At 51.2% G+C, this 13266-nt stretch overlaps 1 protein-coding gene across 2 annotated transcripts in view; it reads right to left on the bottom strand.

Annotated features, from left to right (window-relative positions):
* The window catches only part of TMEM184B (transmembrane protein 184B), a 44454-nt gene extending 38972 nt beyond the window's left edge, over window positions 1-5482 (bottom strand). For both annotated transcript variants that reach the window (XM_031463264.2, XM_031463265.2), the window contains exon 1: window positions 5345-5482. The gene's annotated coding sequence lies outside the window, so the exon portion shown is untranslated. The remainder of the gene's footprint in view (window positions 1-5344) is intronic.
* Window positions 5483-13266: the final 7784 nt, after the last annotated feature.

The raw sequence follows: 13266 nt of genomic DNA, 5'->3' as shown, positions 1-13266 counted from the left end.
TGATTCTTTCATATCTATGGCTAACATTTTCATGTCACGGGTAAACGTTTATGACCCAGTGCTATGTGAATAACAAGGTAATGCAGGATTATGCCTAGAAGGAAAATATGCCCAATCTCCAACAGTGATTATTTCTTGGTTATTGGAAATTTGAGGGGATTTTTATTCTTACCCCCAATCTTTTCTGTGTTCCAAATTTACTGTAATCAACAAGTACTGTTCTCAAAAGCAGAGAAGTCTATTGTTTCTCACAGGCTGAAACTCTGACATCAACACTGTAAACTTTCCATGAAATACTCATTTAGTTGTGTGTGACTGTTAAAAACATGGTAGAGCTGGAAGTGACGCAGGTTAGGCACAAAGGTCTTCTGGGTGGGATCTTCCCCTTCTGGTTTCCGCTCCAGAAGAGAAGGAAAAGGAGGTGACTGTGGGGCTTCCTGCCTCCCAGCCCAGGCCTGAGACCTCCAGACCATCAGACAGAGCCTGCCCTTGGGCATACCCAAGGCTGTTTAATGTACCTGTCAGCTCCTGATAATAAACTCAGTTCTAGTAAGTAATCCTGTTCTGATCAGTCACTTCTCCAGAATAACTCCAGCTCTTTATCCTGAGTGGCAATGATACTAACCCATCCAACTGCTGGTCTGGTCAAAAACTATTTCAGCACCTACTCTGTGCAAGGCATCATGCCAGACACTGAGCCACCATCAACCCCAGACTGAAAAAACGACCCACCAGACAGAGGCCACATGTCATCCTTCCAAGTTCTGCCCAAGCATAGGGTTTCAGATGCACTAAAACAGCAGCAAACAGGAATGTGAACAAACACTGCCTAATTCCAGTGCCACTCCTCCCAGGACTTAGGCAAAGCTGGGGCTGAGCACCGGTCCCTGATGAGAATGCTGGCAGCTTGGCTGCATGGCACTAAGGTAATTGCACCACATCCCACTGGGCAGAGGCAGACAAGATGGGGAGAAAACCTGGAACCTGGGGACCATCCAAATCTTTCCTCCACGGCCCCTCACACTTCTTCCCCTTCCTGTCGTCTATGAGGCTGATAAGATCACATTCAATTAACGTTTACCGAGGGCCTTTTAGGTGCTAAGGCCCAGTGCCAAAAAATTTTGCAAAGAACTCAGACCTTTGCTTTGCACATGCTGTTCCCTCTGCCTGGAACCTGCTTCCTCTCCTTATACATGGTGACGGCTTAAATGTCACCTTAAATGTCAGAGAAGTGCCTGCCCAAGCGGGAATGTTTCCTCAAATGTTCCCTCAAAGCACCCAGGATGGCTGTAACGGCTCCTGTGTGTGTGCCGTCTCTCTCCCGAGCTGGACTCAGTCCCTACACCAGCACACCAGCATGCAACTCCTCTTTCTTGAATAGATTAAACAGCCTGTAAGGTAATAATAAAAGCCAGTGTTTACTGAGCACGTACTATGCACCAAGGCTATGCTGAGCTCCACGCAGACGTTAGGACGTGAGAGCCACACGATGGCTGCACTATTATTACTCCCCTTTTACAAATGAAGGAAACTGTGTCATCTCCCCGCTATTTTTAAAGAATGGGAATTAGAACCTGGTAAGCAACTTGTCCAAGGCCACAGGGCTAACAGAGAGTGAAGAAGAGTCAGCCGCATCTCCCAGCTCTCTCTCCAGCTCACAGGGACTGCTGGGCTTATCGCCCTCTCTCCCCAGCTTTGATCTCCTGTGCTCCCTGTGACCATTTTTATTTCCTTCCTGAATTCTCAGCCTTCTCTCCCAAAGCACCCGTTCAGAAGTCTTCCCCGACTCCTCCCCTCACGTCCTACACCCATCAGCTCCGGGAGCCCACGTGGACCGCTCAGCTGTGCTGCAGCACATGTCTTGTGCGAAGACCCTTTCAGCCCCGCAGGGAGGGACGAACCAGAGTGCTCAACACCCAGCCAAGCAGGCGGGCAGGGCAGACGTCCCCTCAGTGAGCCCACACGTGGGATCAGGAGTCAAACCCGGCATTCGCTGCTCCACTTCCCACCACGTCCCCCCTCCCCTCTGCCTGTATTTACAGCACTGATGGGCATGGTGGCCTGCAAGGTGGACAGCTACCACAGTCTCAGTGGGGAACGGGAGCTGCCCACCCGTTCCAGATCCCCAGGGTGAGAAGTCGGTGAGGCCCTGCAAGACCCTGAGAGACCCAGGACAGCCAGGGAGAACCGTGCTTCCAGCTCAGGGAGCCACTCCACAGCCAGCCTCGGAGGCCGGGGGAGTGCAGACATCATTACAGCAGTGGGCTCCTGAGCAGAGGCCTGTCCTGAGTCACCCAGGGCTGTCAAGACCAGAAGCTGCTGGAAGAATAGAAGTTGGAAAGGCAGCAGGGACTAAAAAGGATGCCAATAACCTGACAGAAAGCAAAGGGGAGAAAGGCCAGGAGTTACCTGCAAGAATAAAGGAAGGAGGAGAAGAGCGGATCACTGTCCTGCAACCCCAGGCTGAGGATGTTGCTTCCTTTTTGAAATCTTCAGGGCTCCCTGTTGACCACACCAGGGTCAAGTTCAAACTCCTTAGTGGAGCTTTCAAAGGTCATGCTCCAGGTGCACTGCTGGGAGGTGAGGAATTTCAGGCCTCTGCACCTCTGCCCAGGGGCGCCTCTCCCTCCGGGGGCAGAGCACTCCTGTCCCTCAAGGTGCAAGATGTTTGGCTTCTAGGATGACCATGACGCCTGGCACACCCCAGGGTTAGCGGGGGAAGAGCGTGGGCTCCGAGGTCAGCTCCACCGACCAGACAGCTTTACCCTCCTAAGCTGCCTCTTCTGTTCCCACCTCACTGGTGGTGGGGAGGATGAAATGCAGCTATTCATGAAAGGGCTTTGAACTGTGCCTGGCACACAGTAAGTGCTTAATAAACAAGCTGTTGTTCCTATTGTCCTCTGGCCCTACCAGTGCCCTGTTTCCACCACAAGCAGAGCACTGTCTGGCGCATATCTATCTCACAGTGGACGCCCTCAGCCAACCACAGCCTCTTAGCAGATACAACCCACAACTCTGCACAATGCTGGGCACACAGCAGGTCTTCAGTGAGTGCTCACTGCCCGTGATGGGCCAGTGGCAGACCCCCCAAGACCTCTCCCAGGGCTTGTGCTGGCTTTCCACAACTCACATACCAAATTCCCAGTCTTGAGGCCCTGCAGAGTGAGAAGGGCAGTCACTGTTACTTGGTTTCAAAACAATAAAGGGCTGTACTCTGCCTTCCCAGGCTGCTTCCACTCCAGGGAATTTACCGGGAGAAATGAGCACAGCAGGGACTGGAAATAGCACGGAGCCCCTCTTGTGGAGAGAGCTGGGCCGGCCCGCCAGAAACCAGGAGCAAAACCTCAAAGGCAAAGGGGGAGAAAACAGCCTCCAGACAGAAGCCCGAGCTCCACAGAACTCAGCCAACACCAGTGAACTAGGACAAGATCACTCAAACCCATTCTGCCTTGAAGATCTTCTTCCCACCCAGTTGGAGACCTTTAGAAGGGGTTCTTGGCATAATCCACTACCATGTGAGAGCACTTACAACACATCCAGAATCCCAAAGGCTGCACGAAGTAACCAGGCTGCCTGTGGTTCTCAGGCGGAATTGCCAATTGACTCCACGCCCACTGGTTACCTGGGCCTTGTGTCTGGATTGGGGTCACTGTCCATCTACTACGTCCATCTCCCCAGCAGACTGGGAGCCCCTAGAGGCCAGACACCAGGTCCCATTCATCTTTAGACCCCTGTACCCCTAGCATAGTGCCTGGCATGTAGTAGATGCTCAGTAAGTTACAAGGCAGCAAGATGTGGCAGCAAGAGAGAGGTCCTGGTTCAAGGATGACTCCATCCTGGTCTGCCATGTACCATCGACAAGGAGTCATGTGCTCCGAGTCTCAGTTTCCTCATTTGTAAAGAGGGATAACACATAGTTCTGTCCTCACATAGCCTCTGAGAGAATTAACTAGGGAAATACAGTGGAAAGCACCAAAGCATCAGAGGAATGCTAGTTACCCTTCGAGCTTCAGCTCAGCTCTTCCTTTGCGTTGGAGTCTTTTCTGCTGGCCACGTTCCCCCTCCCGCAGCACTGAACCCACTCTGCATTCCGTTGTTTTATATTTTTCACATCATCGTGACTACTTGTTTCTAAGTCTGATTCCCCCACTGACCTGAGAGGCCCTGGATCCCAGGGCGGAGGGTGGGGGTACATATGTTTGTGTCCAAAGCCTGATGAAATGTGCACACGAGGGCCCTGACTGCTGCCCCCCCCCCCCCACGGTCCCAGCTCTGATACACATAGCCCTACCCAGCAAGATGTCCCAATGGGCAGAGCCTAGGGGGCCCCACCAAGCACTCTGGAAAGGAATGGAGATAAGAAAGGACACTGCATACATAACCTGGGAAGGAGTCACACCTCTGAGACCTGTGTCTCCTCTGCAGGTGCCTCGAACTTGTTTGCCTGGCTGCGACCGCGGAACAAAGGCCTCCAGGGCACAGATTGCTGCTTCTTTCCTTACCTAAAGCACCAGGCAGTCAGATAAATAATACATGGCCTTCACCTCACACGCAGGTATCAGACGTGAGAACACCGGCTTTGTCCCCACAGTGCCCTGGGTGTGTGTTCGTGTGTATCGTCTGGCCTTGCACAATCCCAGAGGGGATATGGGCTGGGAACAGATACCCATGCCCACCTTTCAACCCCATCACTTTACCCTGGCCTGGAGTCCACTAGCACTAGCCCTAAGCGGTGTGCCAGGGGAGGAAACCTACAGGACGGATGCACACACCCTAAACCAGTCTCTGTGGTCCCTTTCCAGGCAAACATCCTTGGAGCCCCAGGTTCCTGTGGGCGCCCCTCCAGACAGCTGACCAGTATGTAAGGCATGTACACCTTCAGGCATGTATCCCCAAAGCCCTCGTCAGGCCAGCCACCATCCCAGATCACAGCTACCCGCACAGGGCAAAGCTGATTCTCCCACTCACTCGGCCGTGCCAGGCGCCAGCACGCCCACCGGGCGCACACAATCCCACTTGCAAAGGGCCTGTCCATCTGCCTCCCCACTCCCCCAAGCCACCCCCACGGTTAGGTCCAATTACACTCCAGGCGCCGGCCCCGCCACGTTGGCGAGGAGGGGGCCAGGGCACACCCCACGGGTAGGAAAGGCCGGGCCGCGGACACCCTCTCCCTCCTGGCCAGGCGGCCTCCTTCGTCCCCTCCCCGCCCGGGGACCCATAGCCAATGCGACCCGCCGGGCATCCCCTCGAGCGGGCCTCTCCAGAACGGAGCAGCACCCCCGGCCCCGGGAGCCCTAGGCCGCCCCCCTCAGGGCCTCCAGCGCAGGGCTGGCGGGCGGGGTACCTCAGGAACCCATGGTGGCGGCGTGTGCGGGCGATGCGCGGCGGCTGGACTCTGCGGGCGGGGCAAACGGGCGGCACCGCAGCCCTAGTATCTCGCCGCCGCCGGCGCGTCCCTGGCCCAGCGGAGTGCCGCCGCGGCGCGCCTGCGCACTGAGCGCGCCGCCGGGGAGGGCGGGGCGGCGAACGCGCGGCTGAGATCACCCTCCCCGCCTTAAAGGAGACGCGGTCCCGAACTCCCGGTGGTGAGAGCGATCCCGGTTCTCCTGCTGGTAGCAAACTGGCCAAGAGTCGCCTCCTCAACCTTCATCTGACCCCCAGCTCTGCCCGCCACCGAGCTCCTTGGGGTGCAGGGACAGAGTCATGGGGCCCAAGCTCTGTCCCTGGCACTCGCTGGCTGTATGGACTTTCACTTCTTTTAATCCTAGTTTCTTCCCTTTGGGCCTGTTTGAAGAGGAAGCATTATCTATTTGTCGAGTGCAGGGTGCATGTGGAATTGTGGAATGAATGTATACCGAAGTGCTGTGTGCAATAACATGAGGTGATATTGCAAAGCCGAGAAAGAGGTTTTCTTCCCACTCCGCTTATCGGCGCTTCTTTTTTGCCCCACCTGGCTCTCCATGGCTTATCTAGCAAAATTCTTCAGATATCATGCAAACTGCCTAGCCCATATCTGTTTGCCAGGTCCACACCCAACTCGGTTTAACTGAAAAACATAAAATCCAATCATGTTCTAGCTTTGATGTGTTCAAGATCCCCAAATTTATTTTTATTCCCAGCCCAGACTCCTCCCCTGAACTGTGTACTCAACACCTCATTGCTGAGTTCCAGTAGGATCTTAAAGTCAACATACCCACAACAGAATCAACTCCTCTCAAATGCAGAAAAGACCTGCACCCTCACAGCCTCCCAACAACAGCAGTTAGCAAGTCCATCCTTCCAGCCTCCAGCCCAGAACTCCTGGAGTCATCCTTGAAGCCCTCCTCCCACTCCCTAACCAACAGGAGTGGGAAATTATATTGTCTCTACCTGCAAAATATATCTACACTCTGACCTCTTCAACCTCATCTCCACTGCTATCACCCTGTCTGCTTTCCGTCCAGAACTGTTGCAATATTATTACAGACTGAATGTTTTTGTAATCCCCCCCGCCAAATTCATATGCTGAAATTCTAAATCTTGGGAGATGATCGGGTCATATGGGTAGAGCCTTCGTGAATGGGATTAGTGCCTTTAAAAGACAGACCCTAGAGAACTCTCTACCCTTCTTTCTGCCATGTGAGAATACAATAAGAAATTGGCAGCCTATAATCCAGAAGAAGACCATCACTGGAACCTGTTCATGCTGGCAGGCACCCTGATCTCAGACTTCCAGCCTCCAAAACTATGAGAAATAAATATCTGTTGTTGATAGCCACTCAGTTGATGGTGATTTGTTATAGCAGCCCAAGCTGACCAGGATTATTGCAATGTTCTCCTAACCTGTTTCCCTTTTTCCAACCTTGCCCCCTGCCCCAGTGTACTTCAGTGCAGGAGCCAGAGGGATTCTTTTGAAACTTAAGTCAGAACATGGCCTGGCTTTGCTCAAAACCCTCCATTAGCGGCCCGTTTCACTCTGAATAAAAGCCAAAGTCCTTAAAAATCCCTGCAGAGCCTTGCTGCATCTAACATTCCACCCACCTAGCCATGTCTGACCTCATCTCCTCCTCTTCTTTCCCTCTACTCTGACCCTTTGCTGTTCCTAGAACAAATGAAGCACACTTTGCCTCAAGTTCTTTGCAGTGGCTGTTCCCTCTACTGAGATTGCTGTTCCCTCAGATGTTAGAATGCTCCCTCTCTCACCTTCTTCAAGAATTTTCTCACATGTACCCCACTCAGCAAGGCCTGCCCTGACCACCTTAATAAAATAGCCAAACTGCTTACATGCAGTCCTGATTCCCCATGTCCATGCCCTAGTTTTTCCCCACATCACTTAATTTCTGTAACATAGTTTGCTTGTTTTTTTACTGTTTGTCTTCCACCAGTAAAACAAAACTCTACAAGGACAAAGAATTTTGTCCTTTTTGTTTTCTGACATAATCCTGATAGTCAGTCCAAGGGCTGGTGTAGAGAACATGCTCAAAAACCATTTGTAACATGCCAAAGATCCCCTGGAAGGGGTCCCATAGGGAAATTCCTTCCCAGCACCCAGGTAGGAAGTTGCTCAGGGCTTTCCCAGTACACAAACAAGGCTTACTGTCAACTGCATTATCATCATCATTTGTTCAGGACTTCCTAGCTCTCCCTCTAAACACAGGAACCCCTCCAGGGCACAGTCCCTCTCTCAATTATCATCTTATCTTAGTTTAGTAAAGAAACCAGACACAATCTGACATCCAGAGCGTCAGGCCAAACCACACCCAAATTCAGGTTCTTAGACCCTGTTCATCAAGGGCACTCTTTGGGTCTCAACTTACAGAGGCCCCAGGCTAGCAGGGGCAGAGGCAGGTGGTGGGTATATTTAGGCTTGGGTTGCCAGAAAGGGGCTCAAAGACAAAGTCACCTGGCCTGACTGACATGGCAGGTCAGCAGCAGGTGACATTGGGAGCCCTCCTTGGTTGCTCCCTGCCTTTTCTCATCCTCTCCCCTGGCTGTCTAATTTAGACGATAAACATTTACTCTCTCTGTTATCTCCCCACTCCATGCAAATGCCTGTTCACCTAGGCTCAAAGATGCCACTCACATCCGTCCCCTTTCCCTTCCACGCCTGGGGCCACTGTCCTGGTTCAGGTCTCTTTACTTCTGGATAATCATAACAGTTCCCCAGCTCACCAGCCACCTTTACCCCTGCTCACCAGCCACCTTTACCCCTGCTCACCAGCCACCTTTACCCCTGCTCACTGGCTACTGAAGAAAGACTACCTTTCTCTACCTCCTGCAAACTGTGACTCTTCCTTCAAAGGCCAAATCGGATGTCATCTTTCGGTTCCTTCTTAATCCCCACCTTCCCCACTCTCTCCTCCCCGATTCTGTTTTAATTAATTTTTCCTCAACAAAAAATCACAAATAATCTGAAACTAATCAAAGAACAGTTAAGTAAATTATGCTAGATCCATACAATGGTATATTGTGTAGATATTAAAATAGCCTCCATACACATTTCAGTTAACATAGGGAAATCATTAGGAGTAATACTGAGTGAAAAAGGTAGTAATGAATTTGCATGACAGCCTGATCTGAACTCTGTAAAAAAAAAAAAAAAAAATTAAGGCTTAGAAGAAAGATTGGAAGGAAATATAACAAAATGTCACCAGTGGGTTCTCCCAAGTAGCAGGATTATGAGTATTGGTTGCATTCTCTCCTCTCTCTCTCTCCCTTATTTTATTTAATTTTTGTTTCTCTGCTTTCCCCAAAATAAGAAAAAGTTATTTAAAGAAATGATTTGTTCACTACCAAAAAAGAAAACTATAGGCCAATATCGTTGATGAACATAGATGCAGAAATCCTTAAAATATTAGCAAACAGAATCCAACACATAAGAAAGATTATACACCATAAAGAAATGATTTGTTGTTCCCTCTGTTTTCTTCTCACTGGGCCTCATAATTCATTTGAATGCATCTGTCTCCCCCACCAGACTAAGGGTCTCTCAAGGATAGGGACCAGGCTGGATTAGCTCTGCATCAAAAATCCACTCCTAGCATCTGTAGGGGAGTGCAGAGGAAAGAGCCAAGGTCTCAGCGTGCACGCTGATGAGTGGCCAGAGCCCAGAGCACTCCAGATCCACTTACCTGCAGTCTCTGTGCCTCCCACTTGTTCCCAAGGATGCTGTGGGAACCTTGGCCAGGTGCCCTGGAGAGGCAGCATGGTGTGGTGGCCGAACACAGGGCCAGCTCCATTTACTTCCTAGCATGACCATATGTGTCTTTGCCTCCGAGCCTCTGTTTCCCCATCAATATGTATAAAAATGTCAGCACGGTATTTTGCACACAGCTTACAATCATGCTGCTGTCTACAGACTGAGACTGTTGAAGGTCCAACTAACTGCTTACCTGAATCTGACCCTTTTGGTTGCAACGCACTAAAACCCAATTCAGTTCAACAAAGGAAAAGAATTTAAGGGCTCACTTAATTAGGAAGAACAAGCAGAGCTGGACTTGAGGCCTCACACACGGTCATTAGGACACTATTTCTCTCTCTCAGTCTCTAGGGAGGGGGTGTGTGTGTGTGTGTGTGTGTGTGTGTGTGTGTGTGTGTGTGTGATTTAAAACACATAGAGATTTTCTGGAAGTCAGAAGAATGGGCCCTCCCACAGAGGGCGAACAAGGACTAGGTCTTAGTCATCTTTGCATGCTCAGAACCTAACATACAGGGTCCTCGTCTTCATCACAACTACTATTCTTTGAGCAATTACTATGTGGCAGGCAACGTGCTAAGCTCTTTATTGTCTCAGCAAGCAGCAGTGACTGCCATTTAGCAGATGAGGAAACTGAAGCACAGAGAGGCATTGTTATTTGGTCAAGTTCACACATGAACAGCCCGGCATACAGGAGAACCTTGTGGATGTTTATTAAATGAACCCAGGACCACAGCAGCCACCACAGGGAACTAGGAAAATTAGCCAGCAAGAGGAAATGCTTCTGACTTCACAAAGCCTTTCCTGCTGGGGTGGTGACACTCAGGGCATCACTGGCCATCAGCAGGCAGAACAAGGCCATCCCCAAGGGATACCATTTGGGGGGGGTTGTGAATCAGGGATGTGGCTGGTGATGATTTACAGGTTGCTGTGAAAAGAGCCTGAGCTGGAGACACACGAGAGGAGCTTCCATTTTTGTCTCTGTCAGTCACACACACACATCCACATATGCCTACACCTCCAACGTAGGTGAGATGAGTCCCACTTCAGTTTACGTAGCCAAAACAAACAAGCCAATGAAAACAGGCCAAGGAGAAGGATTTACTGCCAGTATCTTTGGAATCACTAGGAACATGTTTCAGATTCACTACAAAATCCCAGGTTGCAGCAAGCTATCCCGGAGCACTCTCATCAAAAAAGGGAGGCCCACGACAGGTCAGGGACAGCAGAAGTTGGGGCAGCTCGGTCCAGGGTTTCCTCAGAAAGGCTTTAATAAGAGAGAGAAGAGAGGAACAGCAAGAGGCTTGGGTCCCAGTCTCAGAGGTGCAGTGACTCAGGAATCCTGGATGGGATGATTTCAAAGGGGCTGCACCTTAATCATAGGCACTTTGAAGATGCTGGGATCAAAGGCCTTGGGAGGCATCATTACCTGAGATGCCATTCTCCCAGGGACCTGCAAGCCCAAGTTACTATCTGCAGGGATCTGTTGTGGGGGCCCTTGTGGGGGCCCTTTTGGGGCCTTCTTAAAGAGGCAGTATCCCAGGGCTGGGCCCTCTGCGCCCCTAACCCCAGCTGCTGGCTGGGCTGTTCTCCCATCCCATCAGCGTCTCCCTCATGGGCAGCACAGCCTCAGTGAAGCCAGGCTCCAGATGTGTGGTTTCCTGATCCTCAGGGGGCTATGGGACATGGCCTCACATGGGACAGCTGGGAGGACAGGGAGATGCTGTTGGTGCCTCAAGGTTAGGGTGAAAGGAAAGATGGCAGGGAGCAGGCCAGAGGAGGAGGGGAAGGGGGCTCCATGTCACCATGGCAACATTTATCCTGCTCACCAGACCCCCTTTCCCTCACCAACCCTCACGTAGACGGGAAAGCAGGCCCCAAAGAAGCCTGACTGGAGAGAGGGTAGACGTCTGGCAATAGGGCAGTTTGAGGTTGGAGCTTGGAATGTGTTTACTCCTTGAAATGTTAGATGTTCCTGTGGGTGCCTGTGATGCAGGCTCTGGGAAAGAGGCTGCGATGTGGGGGCGCAGCATTCTTAGCTATAACTATTGCCATATCTGCTTCTGAAATAGAGCGTGGATGGGGGAGGGGAAGGAGAGAGAACAAGAAGCAGAAGGCTCCTTTGCTAAAGCTATGCTGGAGGGGCCTCCACTGGAGCTGACTACAGGGGTCAGCTGATCCACAACCCCATGGGATGCCCTGGCTTAGGGGGTATCAAAAAGTGGGTAGGAAAGGATAAGGGATGGCACAACTTAGAGGCAGCAGCCCAGTGGCTCGAGCAGCTTGTGTTTTACGGGAGAAGTGACTGAACTAAGTTCGGAGGAAGCCTAGTCCTACCTTTTGTCCCAGACCAAGTTCTCCCAGTGTCTCCTCCTTCCTTCCTCCTTCCAATCCTCCATCCAGTCTTCAATCCCCCTGCTCAAGGTTTCTTTGGCCTCCAAACAAGAACAGACCTCTTGGATCCTCAAAACAGCCTCTTCTCGCTTCCTGCTCTGACTCTACCCCTGGCTCCGCCCCCACCCCGAGACAAAAGGTCATCTGGTTTTGTGGGGGAGTAGTTAGGTTTATTTATTTATCTATTTTTAGAGGTACTGGGGATTGAACCCAGGACCTTGTGTATGCTAAGCATATGCTCTACCACTTGAGTTATACCTTCCCCTCTCCTGTTAATTTTTAGAAGAGTGGTTACCTGTGTGTGTATGAGGGGGAACGCTGCATGGGAAGGAGCATATAGGAACTTGCTGGGGTACTGACCATCACCCACATCTTCATCAGATGGAGATAACACAGGTATATAGCATCAGGTAAAAACCTATGGGTCTGTGTACACTTAAGATGTGTGCGTTTTTCTGTACATGAATTATACCTCAAAAAAAAAAAAAAAAAAAGAACTAGGGGGAAACAGCAGTAATCTGGCTTTTTGCCAGCCTCATTCCTTCCCCCTGCTCTGTGGATTTGAGCCCGCTGACCACACCCTCCTCCCGATGCCCCATCCCAGTTCTGCCCCCTCCCTGGCCGACCCTCCTAGGTTTGGAGCTGAGAACGCATCTCAGAAAGATAACTTGTAAGTGAGCTTTCCACCAGTGAGCCTGCTGTGCTCCCAGGTGCCCAGGTAGGTAGCCTCAGAGCCTCCAAATCCTCCCTCTCAGTCGTCTAAGAGCAGACTGCGTTCTGAAACGGTTCAGTCATCCTAGACTTCGGGATGCCTCCTGCCAGGATTGTGACCAGGGATCCCTAACCCCGCTCCCTGTCTCCTCTCCATCCTCCAGTCTCCCTGCCTGCTGTTGCCAGATTCCTATTCCTCAGGTTCACATCCACCCTGCACTCTTCTGTAATCAGCTGTTCCCCAAAGTGAGGTGCCGGCGGATGGAAGTCAGGTGGGTGGGATCTGGCCTCTGCCTCCTCCAGCCTCGGCTGCTCTAGATCTCCCTCTCCCTGTGTGCTTGGAACTCTGAGTACATCAAGCTAGTCCTTACATCTGGGCCTTTGCACATGCTGTTTCCTCTTCTGGAATGACTGCCCTACCCCACCTCCTACCCCCACCCCCCGTAAACTACTCACATTTCAAGTCTCAGGTCAAGTATCTTTGAAATGCCTTCCCAATAACATCAGGCACATTCCTCCCTCCTTTGTCCCTAGTTCACACTGGGCATCTCACGCTGGATTTTGGATTGGGATGAGCCATTTCCTAATCTGAGTCTTTCCCCCAACTAGGCTCTGAGGCCTGGGAAGTCAAAGTCACACTTTGTGTTTGAAATGTGTAGTTACCATTACTGAGCACTTCAGAGATGCCTGGCTACAGTGAAGGTTAAGAGCATGGACTGTGGAGCCAGGCAGTCTCCTCTGTGCCTCAGTGTCCTCATCCATAAAATGGGCATTATAACACACCAACCTCAGGGATTGTTATGAGCAGAGACCTGGGAACAGGGCCTAGCACAATGAGCCTCCAATTAACTCAGCCCTTATGTGCATCTGTGGTTCTATTTGATCCTACAACCTCCGCAGCAGGTATCATCACACCCACTTTACAGATGAGAAAACTGAGGCCCAGACAATGCTCAAGGTCACAGGGGGACCAAGCCAGCTCTCTG

Source organism: Camelus dromedarius, chromosome 11 (genome assembly GCF_036321535.1).
Source record: "Camelus dromedarius isolate mCamDro1 chromosome 11, mCamDro1.pat, whole genome shotgun sequence".
NCBI lineage: Eukaryota > Metazoa > Chordata > Mammalia > Artiodactyla > Camelidae > Camelus > Camelus dromedarius.
Note: the sequence above shows the minus strand (reverse complement) of the source record. Positions and strands in the feature narration are given on the sequence as shown.